Consider the following 7,138-nt stretch of genomic DNA (forward strand, 5'->3'; position numbering starts at 1 on the left):
TTTTCTTCACTCTCTCCTCCGATGAGTCGCAACAAATAAAAATCCATAAATCAATTCATCCGTCGTTGTTCGTTTAGTCGATCTGAATGCACTGTAAAAATTTATTAAAGTAAAAATGTTACGTTGCATTTCATGAATTTTGACAAACGTGTACCCCGAAGTGTGTACAAATTATTTATTTCGACGACGACGACAACTTAGAACGGATGAATAAGAATAAAATTGTTGCAGGAGATTCAATCAAGGATGATGTGAAAAAAATGTCGAAAAATTTTCCATCCAGAAAGATCGCGTGGCGTTACGTCTCTTCTTACGAGGTTTTCGTTTCGCAGACACGCACACTTTCTTCAAAACAATAATAGGAAAGTGTTCAGTTTTTTATAAGAGCAGCAGGTGTCTTTCCGAAATTCTACGATTATTGTAGCTTATATGACTAGAAGGAAAGAAAGACTAAAACTCTCTTATTTTAAAACAAGAACGCAGTTCCCTGGTTGATCCTGCCAGTAGTCATATGCTTGTCTCAAAGATTAAGCCATGCATGTCTCAGTACAAGCCAAATTAAGGTGAAACCGCGAAAGGCTCATTAAATCAGTTATGGTTCCTTAGATCGTACCCACATTTACTTGGATAACTGTGGTAATTCTAGAGCTAATACATGCAAACAGAGCTCCAACCGGAAACGGAAGGAGCGCTTTTATTAGATCAAAACCAATCGGTGGCGGTCTCCGTCATCGTACAACTTGGTGACTCTGAATAACTTTACGCTGATCGCACGGTCTCGCACCGGCGACGCATCTTTCAAATGTCTGCCTTATCAACTGTCGATGGTAGGTTCTGCGCCTACCATGGTTGTAACGGGTAACGGGGAATCAGGGTTCGATTCCGGAGAGGGAGCCTGAGAAACGGCTACCACATCCAAGGAAGGCAGCAGGCGCGCAAATTACCCACTCCCGGCACGGGGAGGTAGTGACGAAAAATAACGATACGGGACTCATCCGAGGCCCCGTAATCGGAATGAGTACACTCTAAACCCTTTAACGAGGATCAATTGGAGGGCAAGTCTGGTGCCAGCAGCCGCGGTAATTCCAGCTCCAATAGCGTATATTAAAGTTGTTGCGGTTAAAAAGCTCGTAGTCGAATCTGTGTCCCGCGCCGCCGGTTCATCGTTCGCGGTGTCAACTGGCGTGCCGCGGGACGTCCTGCCGGTGGGCTTAGCTCGAGAGGGCGGCCCAACTCAATCCCGCCGCGGTGCTCTTCATTGAGTGTCGAGGTGGGCCGGCACGTTTACTTTGAACAAATTAGAGTGCTTAAAGCAGGCTAAAACTTCGCCTGAATACTGTGTGCATGGAATAATGGAATAGGACCTCGGTTCTATTTTGTTGGTTTTCGGAACCCCGAGGTAATGATTAATAGGAACGGATGGGGGCATTCGTATTGCGACGTTAGAGGTGAAATTCTTGGATCGTCGCAAGACGGACAGAAGCGAAAGCATTTGCCAAAAACGCTTTCATTGATCAAGAACGAAAGTTAGAGGTTCGAAGGCGATCAGATACCGCCCTAGTTCTAACCATAAACGATGCCAGCTAGCGATCCGCCGACGTTCTTCCGATGACTCGGCGGGCAGCTTCCGGGAAACCAAAGCTTTTGGGTTCCGGGGGAAGTATGGTTGCAAAGCTGAAACTTAAAGGAATTGACGGAAGGGCACCACCAGGAGTGGAGCCTGCGGCTTAATTTGACTCAACACGGGAAACCTCACCAGGCCCGGACACCGGAAGGATTGACAGATTGAGAGCTCTTTCTTGATTCGGTGGGTGGTGGTGCATGGCCGTTCTTAGTTGGTGGAGCGATTTGTCTGGTTAATTCCGATAACGAACGAGACTCTAGCCTGCTAAATAGGCGTATTTCGACATCCCAAAGGCCCGTCGATCCTGGGTTCGCCCGGTGGTCGTGCGCGGTTTTTACTGTCGGCGTACAAACAATTCTTCTTAGAGGGACAGGCGGCTTCTAGCCGCACGAGATTGAGCAATAACAGGTCTGTGATGCCCTTAGATGTTCTGGGCCGCACGCGCGCTACACTGAAGGAATCAGCGTGTCCTCCCTGACCGAGCGGTCCGGGTAACCCGCTGAACCTCCTTCGTGCTAGGGATTGGGGCTTGCAATTGTTCCCCATGAACGAGGAATTCCCAGTAAGCGTGAGTCATAAGCTCGCGTTGATTACGTCCCTGCCCTTTGTACACACCGCCCGTCGCTACTACCGATTGAATGATTTAGTGAGGTCTTCGGACCGGTACGCGATGGCGTTTCGACGTCGTCGATGTCGCTGGGAAGATGACCAAACTTGATCATTTAGAGGAAGTAAAAGTCGTAACAAGGTTTCCGTAGGTGAACCTGCGGAAGGATCATTAACGTGTCCTCGTACACACGAATTTTGACATATGTATAATTTATTATTATGCATTTTTATTTGATCGTGTCGATGTACACTTTATGTTTTTACAACACCGTCGTCGATGACATGGAGTCGACGGCACGATCTTTTGTCGTGCCGTTGCTTGTTTCTTTTTGAAACACCGTGTGTACGACGTTTTGAACTACGAATCGTACATATTCGGAAAAACAATAGCGTTACGCTGGCCCGCAGCGCCGGTCCTTGCGATCGAGTTTTTCACCTTTTTTGAACGAGAAAAACCGAATTCGCTCGGGCATACGGCTGTTTCTTCGGGTACCTAGATTTTTTGATTTTTTTTGTACTATCTCTCGATCTTTTCCAATGATGGAAAAAAGGAGGGACGCTTTCGGTTTTTCGACCGGATCGCGGAAAGTTGTGAACTCCACCGCGAAAGTCGAAAGACGTTAGAAGTCCTCTTTTTTCGGACACACGGAGAGGATGTAGCAGAGTAGTCGAGAAAGAAGAAAATCGCAGGTGTCGAATTAGGTTACGACTCCGTGGGTTTTAAATGATTTACGCCCGGCTACGGGACCGGCGAGAAACGCTCCCGATTTTACGATTCGCGTGAATGATGTTCGTCGTTAGACGCTTCAAAGAGTTTTTTGAAAGCGCCGTTAAACGAGCGATCACACACACATCACACCTTGCTTTTTTAATGTTTTTGGTAGATGTGGTAAAGTGATTTCGTTAGAAACGGTAAAATTCTCTTTACGGAGCGTACGACTGCACCATTTCAAAATTATATACACCGTCAATCGTCATTAAGTCACGATATAGAACGGTAAACTTGAGGATTTTATGTTAGACGCTCAGTCTGGCACGTCTATAGATTTTTTCGTCAAAATTCACGATCTGTCTTCGGTTTGGCGACGAAAAAATATAGAAAGAAAATTGAAACACGAACACAAAGACCGCCCGCGAAAATCTCTTTTCGCTTACGGCGGATACTAATTCGCTTTTTCATAACGAGTACGATGATGTAATGATGTGTTGATTCCGATCGATCAAAAACCGTCTCTTCGTCACACTTTTTAAAGTGCTTGACACACGCACACTAAATGAAAGACACAATAAAGGAAAACTACCGAAAATGTAGTTTATGAGAGAAAGCAGCATTATTTATTAAAATTATTGCTGAGAAAAAGGAAATTGGCAAATTCCTAATTAAAATCGTATCGAACATGTCCCATCTTCACACATACATGCTCGTACTTTGCGTGTAAAAGCGGAGACCGCGTGAAAAAGAAAAGTGCTTCTTTTTCGGTGCGCGGATACAAATTTGTGTTTGGGTTAATATTTTTTTTAATTTTTTCGTACGCGTAAAACTGAGACCGACGATCGCGTTCCCTTTCAGACGAGAAAGTACGGACGAAAGACAATTAAGAGCGAGAATCATAAATATCCATACCACAACACCGAAATTTTAGACGTGGCACGTTTCGGAACCACGAAGATCATTTTCGTTTCGGATGTACGCACGTACGCAAAAATTTTTGCAAGACGTGTATAGACAGCTGGACGATCGGCATGATCGGGGTTCTTGTGGAACGAGCGTTTAAATTTTAAAAAGATTACCCTGAACGGTGGATCACTTGGCTCGTGGGTCGATGAAGAACGCAGCTAATTGCGCGTCAACTTGTGAACTGCAGGACACATGAACATCGACATTTCGAACGCACATTGCGGTCCTCGGATATAATGTTCCCGGACCACTCCTGGCTGAGGGTCGTGTCAATTTCAAAGACTGCTCGGTTTTCGTTTTCGGACGAAAACGTCGGAGCGTGTTGGATGTGTTGCGACGCGTCGAATAGGTACTCATTAATGTACGTGATCGTCACTTACGTCACGATATAACGACGCACGCCTCGAACGTGTGCCGAGACGTTTACTCGAGCGTGTTTTTTCGTCAAAAAGGACGGGACGGGTATGCTTTGTATTTTTTTTTTACAAAGTCCGTCGGACGTCCACCTTGCGAATCATAAATACGAAAGTGTTTACGTCGGCACATGTTCTTGCGTGGTGTGTCGTAGAATCGTGTGTTTGTGTGCGTTTCTCGTGCAGCGAGTAAATTTGCGCGACATCTTAAGACGCGAAAGCGACCAACTACTACTTGTTGTAGTTGTTGGCTGGTCTTTCGGCGTAGCACGTCCTATTTCTTCAACATGTCGTCATTTAAAAAAAAAAATGGCGTTTTAAGGTTGAGAACGTTATAGACGGTCGTCGTGTCCGAGACGTGTAATGCAAATCGCGACAGACGTCAGATCGTAAGCGTTTCTGTAAACTTAGCCATTTTTTAAAAAGAAAAATGACGAACACGTATAGCAAGGAATGGGAGACGTGTCGTGATCGTCGAAATGACCGAATGAAAAATTTTTATTTTTCATATGCGACCTCAGAGCAGGTGAGACTACCCGCTGAATTTAAGCATATTACTAAGCGGAGGAAAAGAAACTAACTAGGATTCCCTCAGTAGCGGCGAGCGAACAGGGAGAAGCCCAGCACCGAATCCCGCGGCCGAAACCGGACGCCGGGAAATGTGGTGTTAGGGAGGATCCGTCATCCCGAGATCGTGCGGCGCGTCCAAGTCCATCTTGAACGGGGCCACAGCCCATAGAGGGTGCCAGGCCCGTAGCGACCGCTGCCGATAACGGGAGGATCTCTCCTCAGAGTCGGGTTGCTTGAGAGTGCAGCCCTAAGTGGGTGGTAAACTCCATCTAAGGCTAAATATGACCACGAGACCGATAGCGAACAAGTACCGTGAGGGAAAGTTGAAAAGAACTTTGAAGAGAGAGTTCAATAGTACGTGAAACCGTTCAGGGGTAAACCTGAGAAACCCGAAAGGTCGAAAGGGGAGATTCAGCGTGACTCGATGGCGGCGCTGGACGATCGTGTGACAGATGGCGTACGCGTCGTTTGCACCTTTCGTTTTGTCGATCTGCCGTCGAACGCGTGCACTTCTCCCCCTGTAGGACGTCGCGATCCGTTGAGTGCCGGTCTAAGGCCCGCGGTGGAGCTCGTTCGGACGGTTCGCCGTTCGCCGAATGAACCCGTGGTGTTTCCCGATCGGCTCGCTCGACGGTATACAGATGGCGCGGGGCCGCTACACAGTTAGCGTCCGACCTTCGGCAAGCGCGCCCGTCGTGATGGTGATCGGACCTGGTGCCGGTCCCGTCCCCGGGTGGCTGTTCGCTGAGGTGTTCTCGGACAGACCTCGTTGAAACGCCGATCTGCGACGCTATAGCTTTGGGTACTTTCAGGACCCGTCTTGAAACACGGACCAAGGAGTCTAGCATGTGCGCGAGTCATTGGGATTTAACTAAACCTAAAGGCGCAATGAAAGTGAAGGTCCGCCTTGCGCGGACCAAGGGAGGATGGGCGGTCGTTACGGCTGCCGCCCCGCACTCCCGGGGCGTCTCGTTCTCATTGCGAGAAGAGGCGCACCAAGAGCGTACACGCTGGGACCCGAAAGATGGTGAACTATGCCTGGTCAGGACGAAGTCAGGGGAAACCCTGATGGAGGTCCGTAGCGATTCTGACGTGCAAATCGATCGTCGGAACTGGGTATAGGGGCGAAAGACTAATCGAACCATCTAGTAGCTGGTTCCCTCCGAAGTTTCCCTCAGGATAGCTGGCGCTCATAGCATACGAGTTTCATCCGGTAAAGCGAATGATTAGAGGCATTGGGGTCGAAACGGCCTCAACCTATTCTCAAACTTTAAATGGGTGAGATCTCCGGCTTGCTCGAACTATTGAAGCCGCGAGACTCGAATCAGAGTGCCAAGTGGGCCATTTTTGGTAAGCAGAACTGGCGCTGTGGGATGAACCAAACGCCGAGTTAAAGCGCCTAAATCGACGCTTATGGGATACCATGAAAGGCGTTGGTAACTTAAGACATCAGGACGGTGGCCATGGAAGTCGGAATCCGCCAAGGAGTGTGTAACAACTCACCTGCCGAAGTTACTAGCCCTGAAAATGGATGGCGCTGAAGCGTCGTGCTTATACTCGGCCGTCAGAGGCATGTGCGGTCAGGGCTGTGGGACACTAAGCCGGATGTACAACCACCTCCTACGGAATATCCTCCTGCCTTCGAGGCGGGTGACGTCCTAACGCCCATTACAGTTTTAGAGATCAAAAGGAGGATATCCCGAACCAAAACAAACACGGCTGCAGGCCCCGACGGTATCTTAAAAAAGCACCTATACCGTGGGGTTGTACAGGAGATTCTCGTGTTGCTTTTTAATCTAATCATGTGTTGTACGATGCAGCCGACACCATGGAGAATGAACCGTACGCAGCTACTCCTGAAGCAGGGTAAGGACCCGGCTCAGGCGGCTAGCTACCGTCCAATAACTATATCTTCGCTACTCAGCCGGCTATACTGGGGAATAGTCGACCAAAAGCTGAGACAACAGGTACGGTTCCACCCACGCCAAAAGGGGTTCGTGTCGGAGGCTGGGTGCTTCAATAACGTGCAGATCCTAAATGAGCTGCTGCGGCACTCAAAGAGCCAACGTAAGAACCTGGTCGCAGTGTGCCTGGATGTGTCTAAGGCCTTTGACACAGTACCGCACCAAATAATTGGTCACGCGCTGCGATTAAAGGGTCTTCCAGAGACGGTGGTACGTCTCGTGGAGGACTCATATAGGGATCTGCACACAGTCATCAAAACAGGGGCCGGAGATGTCCCTA

At 48.4% G+C, this 7,138-nt stretch overlaps 2 non-coding genes and 1 pseudogene across 2 annotated transcripts; all 3 read left to right on the top strand.

Annotated features, from left to right (window-relative positions):
* The first annotated feature begins 484 nt into the window (after positions 1-484).
* LOC148165529 (small subunit ribosomal RNA) lies at positions 485-2,405 on the top strand. Its single transcript, XR_015771392.1, has one exon. It is a non-coding gene; the product is annotated as a small subunit ribosomal RNA (ribosomal RNA).
* A 1,616-nt stretch (positions 2,406-4,021) lies between these two features.
* Positions 4,022-4,178, top strand: LOC148165530 (5.8S ribosomal RNA). The gene has a single exon (XR_015771391.1). It is a non-coding gene; the product is annotated as a 5.8S ribosomal RNA (ribosomal RNA).
* Positions 4,179-4,836: 658 nt separating this feature from the next.
* LOC148165531 (large subunit ribosomal RNA) overlaps positions 4,837-7,138 on the top strand; it is a 5,954-nt pseudogene continuing 3,652 nt past the window's right edge.

The sequence above is a fragment of the Gnatocerus cornutus genome, unplaced genomic scaffold, assembly GCF_029298725.1.
Source record: "Gnatocerus cornutus isolate USDA-ARS CGAHR unplaced genomic scaffold, icGnaCorn1.1 ctg00000289.1, whole genome shotgun sequence".
NCBI lineage: Eukaryota > Metazoa > Arthropoda > Insecta > Coleoptera > Tenebrionidae > Gnatocerus > Gnatocerus cornutus.